This window comes from Mercenaria mercenaria, chromosome 5, assembly GCF_021730395.1.
Source record: "Mercenaria mercenaria strain notata chromosome 5, MADL_Memer_1, whole genome shotgun sequence".
Lineage (NCBI taxonomy): Eukaryota > Metazoa > Mollusca > Bivalvia > Venerida > Veneridae > Mercenaria > Mercenaria mercenaria.
Window position 1 is genome coordinate 18,788,343 of NC_069365.1, and position 9,489 is coordinate 18,797,831.

General features: G+C 35.5%; 1 long non-coding RNA gene across 1 annotated transcript; it reads left to right on the forward strand.

Annotated features, from left to right (window-relative positions):
- The first annotated feature begins 514 nt into the window (after positions 1-514).
- On the forward strand, positions 515-1,912 carry LOC128557449 (uncharacterized). Its single transcript, XR_008371161.1, has 3 exons — positions 515-694; positions 1,104-1,205; positions 1,636-1,912. It is a non-coding gene; the product is annotated as an uncharacterized LOC128557449 (long non-coding RNA).
- Positions 1,913-9,489: the final 7,577 nt, after the last annotated feature.

The following is a 9,489-nucleotide window of genomic DNA, read 5'->3' on the forward strand; positions in this document are numbered from 1 at the left end:
AATACCTTAATTGGTACGATCCTCATGTCAAGTGAGACATGAGAGATGGTATAAATGCATGTAGATACCAAGCTTTGCATGATGTAAATTCTTAAATTAAATTCTTAACGTACAGTTATGTCTCCTAAACTGCTCTCTAAATTTTCAAATAATTTTACATGCACATCACCATCATGAGCGCAAGGAACACGTGCATTTACATGTTACTTTGACCTTCACCTTGACTTGAGATACTTTTTTAAAGTCAGTGTCTTCAGAAAATAAGCAATTTAGGTGCCATACGATATGGAGGTATTCATCACCTTCAGTGATAGCTCTAGTTATTTAAATTTTAAAGATTTAATGACTGAAATTGAATCATTTGATACCATTAATGGCATAAAAAGTTTATTCAATGAGTACTGTCTTGTTCTTATAATGCGATCTACTTTTGTCAATACGATTGCTGTAGAACTGATTGGACCTACATATTTACAATAGTTTAACTGTTGTTCTTTCTGTTGTTTCCCTTTTACAGCCCCATTATTATTGCACATTCGGTAGCAAAGATGTTGACACCACATGTCGTCTGATGATGACTTTTACGGGTTGGAATAAGGTTTGGTCATTGCATTCCGTGAAAGGAATGAGAGGAGAAAAGAAACTGGAAGACCTGGCTATCTGCAGGCCAATGCTGGCTGCAGGTCAATATTGAGTAAGTTCTGTATACTGTTACAGTGTGGAGTAAATTTGTTTTTAACATGTCCAGAGAAAGAGGATAGGTAACTTGGTAATTAAAAAAAACATGTTTAGAATATTGATAGCATAAATCATCATCACTGACAGGTATTTTTTGAGGACAATTCAGAAAAGAAAAAGCTCAGCTGGGCCTCATGTTCTCAAACCATTTTTCAGTCTCATTTGTTGTTTTATCTAAAACATCATAATCAATCGGGAATCCATTTAAATAGCTATTTTAGATAGTTTTAAATTTCATTTGTTGTTTCATTATATAATATAAGATTTAAATTAACATGTGAGCATGGCACCTAATGTTGATGCCTCTTTTGTGATAACGGCAATTAGATTACAACTTTTTCACCACTGTAATGTTTTTTTTTCAGATGCTCTTATGAAAACTCATAAGACAATAACAAAAAAAAAAGAAGCTGAGGATGCTGTTTTTAAAACATGCTCCATTCAAAAAAGGTGGATTGAAATTTAAGGTAGGCTTAAATTCTATTGCTTTTCTATTGTTCAGTGTTGATGCTTTTTGGATAAGTCAGAAAATTTACAACATTAAAACAGCACTTGCTTGAAGGTCAAACTGACTTAGGTTACAGTTAAATGTATCTAAAGATAAGTGTAACTTGAGCTCTTGATAATCTCCAGCTTTACTTCTTTGTTTTTGGTGTTGCACTAAAAAGGTCAGCATAATTTGATTCAGGTTTTACTGCAGGATTCAGGATGGTTGAACTGATATAAAATTAATAACCAAATCTTCATCCTTAAATTTTGCTTAAAACATAAATTTCAGAAACAATTTAAACAAATAATGTGTCTTTGCTCCAGAATGATTCTATCATTGACATTGTTTTACACACGTACTTAATATTAATGAATTATATGAAAACAAAACATTCAATATTATTACAGAAAGGTGTGACGGGTGCGTCTGCTGCAGGCAGGGAGGATTTGACGGTCAGCCAGAGGATTTGGAGATATACTGTAATGTCTTTTATGTGGACTTGCGTGTGATTTAAGTTTTCACAAGGGTTTTAGTATGTGTGAAAGTATGTCAGTTTTCAAAATTGAGCTATGACAATTTGCTCAAACTACATAACTCAAAGAAATTTGAAGCGGTCTTGTTGACGTCATGAGCTTTTGTTTAATACCAGTATTGGTGATATAGGCCCATGATTATATACTGTAGAAAGTGAACAAGTTCACTGCTCGATACAGATAATCATATAGCCTGATCTCTGAATGATATTTATGAACCAAAAGAAGGCATAAAATAAAAACATAAAGTAGTGATTTGAATCATTGATATTGTTAAACTAGATCTGGGCCTGTATTCATAAAGGATCTTAGTAAAAAAAATTTGAACAATCAAGTCAAAAACTTTTCACGCTCTTTAAATATTTCACAGCATGACTCCAAACTTGTATATTATACCAAAGAAAAATAGATTGGCAACTTGAAAGGCGTATAGAGCAAATCTCGCCAACATCACATGGCAACTGAATGAGGTCTCCTTTTAGTAAGCATATTTGATCACAATTGATCAAGTCAGCAAACGCTTTGAAATAAGAAAACTTGATCGTTTGTGTATAATGCTAATGGTACCTTTTTAATAATGTTACCAGTATTTTCTACACAGGAAAGCAATGAATTTTTGATTGAAAGTCTGAGAAATCAACAGTTGTTGAAAAATGGACTCGATTCCGTTTATTACGCGCCAGTGTAACATTAAATACTGACCACGTTGAAAATTGACCCCATAAATCCTTTTCAGCGTTGAGAATTGACCCCGTCAACATTTCAACATCAAATTTTGATCAAAGGGTCCTTTTTCAACGTTGAGAATTGACCCCGTCAACATTTCAGCATTAAATTTTGATCAAAAGATCCTTTTTCAACATTACGAAATCGCCCCACCAACATTTCAACATTAAATTTTGATCAATGGGGTCAATATTTAATGTTACACCGGCTGTACCGCCAGTTTAATACTTCAGTAAGCATCTGTTGATTTGATCACGACTGATCAAATCGGCAAACACTTTGAAATAATGTAACGGCAAGGTCAATATCACCAAGGTGTTATAGTGACGTCTTTGGTTATTTTTAAGGTAAAAGTTTTTCGGCAACCTTTGTTTTTCTGTCATAGCTTTGTTATTATTGCTTATATCTTTCTGTAACTTTACATAAACATTGTCCAGCATACAAACAAAGTATGTACAGGGGGTGGGCCCATTATACCCAAGGTCAAGGTCACCAAGGTGTTATACTTGGGTTAAGGTCACAAACTTGTTATACTTGGAATTATTTTCATGTTAAATTTTTTGGAAAGCTTCGTTTATAGACATACCTTTGGTACTTTAAAAGATAGTGACTTCACTTTATCATCATCATCTGCATGTGTGGTAGCAATCCCAATAACTCTAATATGTGTTCTTGACAGGATTATGCACCTTGATGTATCTTCCTGTTAAAGTAGAGGTCTCCTGTTGAGACATATATTCATTTTACTGTCAAATCACCAAATAGTGGAGCGCACTGTCTTACGGACAGCTCTTGTTGTTGAGACCCCTTAGAGAATTTCAAATTTGTTGTCGCATATCTTCACTCTGATGTGTTGCACACAAGTCGCATCCATATAACCATGGTCAAGGTCACACTTTGGTCAAAGGTCAAAAGAGGGTTTATTCTAACACATTCTTTGTTTATTCTTTTACTATTTTTTATCAGAAAATCAAATTATTGATCGTCTGCGTTACTAAAATTTTGTTTTTCTCAAAAACTGTCAAATGTAACCATTTGAAACTTGGAAAACTTGTTCACTTTTACACATTTTTATACGCCCGAAGGGACGTATTATGTTATGACGCCGGTGTCCGTCCGTCCGTTAGCAATTTCGTGTCCGCTCTGTAACTCTTTAACCCCTTGAAGGATTTCAAAGAAACTTGACACAAATGTTCACCACATGGAGACGACGTGCTTAGCGCTTGTTTCGGATGACTAGGTTCAAGGTCAAGGTCACACTTAGGGGTTAAAGGTCATATAAGTGTGTTTCGTGTCCGCTCTGTAACTCTTGAACTGCTTGGAGGATTCCAAAGAAACTTGGCACAAATGTTCACTACTCTGAGGCGACGTGCAGAGGGCATGTTTTAGATGACTCGCTTCAAGGTCAAGGTCACACTTGGGGGTCAAATGTCATATATGACTTTGCTTTGTGTATATTGCTCTGCATTGCAGTGCTCTTGTTTTTATTTGGCAGGTCCCTTTTTTGTTCTCTTACAATAATTTTTTTTGTATTACTTCCCTTTTTTGTTACTATAAATAGCTTATTTTGAAACTTTTTTATTATTTGCCATAGGGAAAAACCGAGACCACTTTTCTATGGTACAGCATGGATGGCACCTCCAATCTTTAGGTGTATTTTGACATAACTTTACCTGGTAAGAATTTGTTTTGTGGACTTGGAATTTTTTTCTGGATTTTCTTCTTTTTTTTTGTTCCTGTCCTTTGAGCTTCAACAGTCAAGTTCTTTAAATTTTGCTCCCATCCTCTGATGTAACCCTTCGGGCGTATATTGCCCCGCTTGGCGGCTCTCTTGTATTCATTGCAATGCAGGTAACCCTGTGATTTGTTTTTACAGAGTAAATACCTCTAACTGTCCGTCAGTCTCCAATTTCTCAATACAATGTAACAAGGTATTTTTCTTCTTTACAGTGGTGACCTCATTCTGTTGACCAGGTGACTTTCAATGATTTTTTTGTTGAGCTATTGCCCTTTTTCGACCTTGAATTTTCAGTTTGTTTTTTTCAATCCAATTACCCAAGATCTTATCATAGGTATTGACATGATACTAGACATAATTTATTGTGATGACCCAATTTGTTAGACAAGAGGAGGTAACTCTATCAAGGATCATTTTCTAAGAATTATTGCCCTTTTTATACGCCCGTTTAAAAAATTGGACGTATTATGGGAACGCCCCTGGCGGGCCGGCAGGTGACGTCCGGAGCATATCTTCTTCATGCATGGAGGGATTTTGATGAAACTTGGCACAGTTGCTCACCATCATGAGATGGAGTGTCATGCGCAAGAACCAGGTCACTAGGGCTGTTCAGGGTATGTGCATCCGTGCGTGCTTGTGTCCGGATTTGATTACATGTCCGGACTGTAACTTTGACATGCATGGAGTAATCTCGTTTATATTTGGCATGAATGTTAACCTCAGTGAGACAGAGTGTCATGCGCAAACCGCAGGTTCCTATCTCAAAGGTCAAGGTCACACTTAGAGGTCAAAGGTTAAATTCAATAATGATTTCTTCTTCATGCATGGATGAATTTTGATGAAACTTGGCACAATTGCTCACCATCATGAGACGGAGTGTCATGCGCAAGAACCAGGTCCCTAGATCTAAGGTCAAGGTCACAGAGGTCAAAGAATACAAGAATGAAAACTTTGTTCAGAGCATTTCTTCTTCATGCATGGAGGGATTTTGATATTACTTGGCACAAATGTTAACCACCACGAGACAGAGTGTCATGCGCAAGAACCAGGTCCCTAGGTCTAAGGTCAAGGTCACACTTAGAGGCTAAAGTTCAGATACAAGAATAACTGTCCGAAGCATTTCTTCTTCATGAATAGAGGAATTGTGATGTAACTTGGCACAATTGTACACCATCATGAGACGGAGTGTTATGCGCAGGTTCCTTCTTTAGAATTACTTCCCTTTGTTGTTACTATAAATAGCTTATATTGCAAGTTTTTCATTACTAGTCGTAGGGAAAAATCGAGATCACTTTTCTGTAGTGCAACATGCATGATACATCCATTCTGAGATGTATTTTGACCTGTCTCTACCTGGTAAGATTTTTGTGTGGACTTGCAACTTTTTTTTTTTGTGGGGGGGGGGGGGGGGGGGGGGTTAAAGATTAACTTCCCTTAGTTGTTACTATAAATAACTTACATTGTACTTTTTTATAATTGACCATAATAATGGAAAAACCAAGACCACTTTATGTGGTACAACATAGATGTTTTTTTTCAATCAGTAACTTGAGAAACCATTTACCAGAATGTTAAAACTTAATAGGATGATTGCACAGTAGAGTTTAGACCCCTATTTATTTGGGGGTCACTGGACTGAACATGAGAAACAATTTCCATTCATAACTTTTAAAGGAACCACTAGGCCCGAATTTTGAAACTTAGTCGGATGATTGGACATGCCAAGTAGATGATCCTTTTGCAGCCAACCATCATTGTCTCTTTGATTTGCTCCTTCCCTATGACTTCTTGCCTAACGACTATGCATTTGGGGAGACAAGCATTTTCTTCAAAATCATCTTCTAGTTCACCTTTGCCGAATTTGCAGCTCATGAAGTCCGTATTTACCTTGTTCCTGTGGGCATGTCATTGTATTAGATTTTGTTATCATTAAACTACATAATAGTCTGCCTATATATCCAAAAAAGAGGCCTAGAAAATGGCTTTGATGGCATTTTTTGTTAATGCCCGACAGCCATGTTCATTGTTAACTTTATAAAAATTGAAAACCTTTCAGGGGGGCTGTCGCCTTCTAAGGATCATAGTAAGGTCACAGCTAAAGGTCAAAGGTCAGTAAGTGCATTTTTTGTTATAAACTTAAGATTTTTGCAATTTTTGCTACATTCTAATACAAACTTGTAATTTTTCGGTGATAATTATGAATCTCAGAAGTAAAATAAATTACTTCAAATAGATTTATTGCATTTGAGACTGGCAAAATTCAAAGCGACTAAAGTTATTTCTATAGAATGAGCTTAAATTTTCGTACGCTCTAATATTTTGTTCATTTATGGAAGTTTTCTTTCTCATGTTTCTAAAAATTTCCGTTTTATGGCTAACAGTTTCCATAATGGCTGGTTGGTTACCTGTATGATTGTCCGTATGAACAGTACAGGTAGAAAAAATCTATGGCGCGTATTTTATAAAGACTTCGTTTGCTCGAATTCGGATTATCCAATTACTACTTTTGCTTGCTCGAACTTGGTGTCAGGTCTATATAATGTATACTTCACGTTGACTTGTACTACTGATATCTCGAACACATGTTGCTTGTCCTATCAAGCTCTAGCGAAATAGTTTAACTGTACTAACTGTTGACAGATCTAAAGATTCCTTCGGAGGCATAGAACTCAAGAACGTAAAAATAGCAAACTCGTTTGATTACGTCTGTTTGTGAGATAAAATGAATGGCCGTGCCATGGGAAAACAACATAGGGGTGTGCGACCAGCATGGATCCAGACCAGCCTGTGCATTCGCGCAGTCTGGTCAGGCTCCATGCTGTTCGCTTTTAAAGCCTATTGGAATTGGAGAAACTGTTAGCGAACAGCATGGATCCTGACCAGACTGCGCGGATGCGCAGGCTGGTCTGGATCCATGCTGGTCGCACACCCACTATGTTGGTTTTCCCATGGCACGGCTCAATGTGAAATTCTCTCAAGCATTATCTAAAACTGTCCATGCTCTCAATCAAATTTCTACTCCATTGGTTTACGTATATGTATCAGCATGAAAAATGGTCCTTTTCATATTTTTGAATCAGCTAAACAATTATTCCTTCACATTGACATCAGGCTATTATAAGAATTTGTAACCGCTCTTCAAGTGTTTCAATATCTCAATTTTGTAAATATTTGTTTATGTTGGTTCTTTAGATGTCATAACTTCAAAAAGGCTTGATAAATGTCAGTGAATTTGATAGTATATCGAATGTTATTAGTATGATTTTATGACTGTGAATATAGGGGCAAAGTATGTTTGTTTTCCTGTTACAACACCTTTAGATTTCCCAGCGATTGGTTGGTGATAGAACCGGTGGAGCAAACTTACCAATGTATCACGAAAAGATCTACTGATGTTATAATATAAACAATTGTGAGCTAATGCTATTGTAGCCTTAAACGTGTAAAAATAAATATATTGTCAATTAAATTCAGTGCGGAATGTTAGAATGAACTACCCTTATGTAGAAATAACTTCTTACCCTTATATAAAAAAATGAATAAACTCCATAGCACTTCACAAACTATAGATGGGTTAGTCTGACATAATTTATCAATCGGCATTATTTGTTTATTATAAATCGATCATTTTGAATTTCAGGTCTCTTCTTCATGCTCTTCTCATCCTGCAGAAGTTATTTTTACGCATTTTATATCTCTTGGTAACTAAAATATATGAATGGCTAATGTTTCAGTGTCAAGACACAAGCTTTGTTTTCACAATCTTATCAAGGACATCCTGTCTGAAACCATGTGTCAGATCTGTAAATTGTTACGATCTGATTCGTTTTTCAACTTTGGTTTGAATAGGAAGTGAGAGTGTAGAAGCAAAGCCAAAGATAAAAAAGATCGAAACAGAAATAGCGTGGTGAATTTTTAGAATAAAATGATGCAAATATCGCATTAAGAGCTTCGGTGATAGAAAATCTAGTTCTTGAAATGTGCTACTTAATTTGAAATACCTAAAATATGATGACAAGTGCCAGACTTATAGTAACAAAAGAATTATATTACAGTAAATCAAGGGAATATTGTATAGATTAACTAGTTGAAATCCTACATATCTGTTCTGATTAGTTAATTATCGTACATGTACTGTGTAAACCGATCCTCTCACCAATATTTCAGTTATTCTCTAAATGGTCCTATTTAACCATCGTCACGTGGACAAATTAACATAAACATATATCATTTAATGAATCATCACCAGATTTGAAATCATTTCTTAGGGCTGGAGAAGGATTCCATATAATATTATAAATGTTACTTTCAACATTATTTCAGTCATGTAACGGCGGTCAATTAACTAATCAGTGTTCTGGAGTCTCTACAAGTAGTAGATTTTTCCGTGCAAGTAACTGCCATTTCTCCAAATGATTCAGAAAGTGGAGGACAAAATCACTCTGACAATGTCTATTATCAATCGTCATGGAGAACATTCACCTCTCCGGGATTGAACTCACGACCCATAGATCTGCGCTCTACTGATTGAGCTAAAAATACTTGTTTGTATACATGAAATGTAAAGTGATTTTAACTATTTACGTGAGAATTTATACATTATATGTAATTCATTTCCGCTTTAGTCTTCTTCCTCAAAACTATCATATTTTCTTCGCACACATTTCTCAGAAGGTGTACAATATGTAAATATTCTTTTTATAGTTAGTTCAAAGCTTAAATTCAGTTTGTATTGCTGCTGAAATGCAAGAAATGCATTTGCAGTGTCATTTGTAATCATTTGCTCAACAATTTTTCTAACTGCACACCTGACTTTTGTTTTTATCTCTGCCAAATGTTGACAGATTTGAATGAAAATTGGACACATTGTTTAATGACCAGTTGAATTAAATAAACATAACAACGATATTCAATTTTTCGTACATTCGTTGTGCCATGACAGTTTAAATAAGGTACCCCCCCCCCCCCCGCCCACCTACCAAAAAAAATAATGTCATTGAATGAATGCAACTTGTTGCTGGTCTGTATGCGGCAAGTACTGTCATCTGCGGGATTAAACAATTTTGTCATTAATTTGGTGTTATTAATGACGTCACAAACCTGATAAAATTAATATGTACATATTGAAAATATTAACAGATGTTCCATTACAACTAAACAGAGTTGAACATTCAGAATATAATATTTTTGATATCATTGAATTAATAGGATCAAAGTGTACTACTGTGATTTGGAATTTACTAATATGACTTTTAATTTCAGGG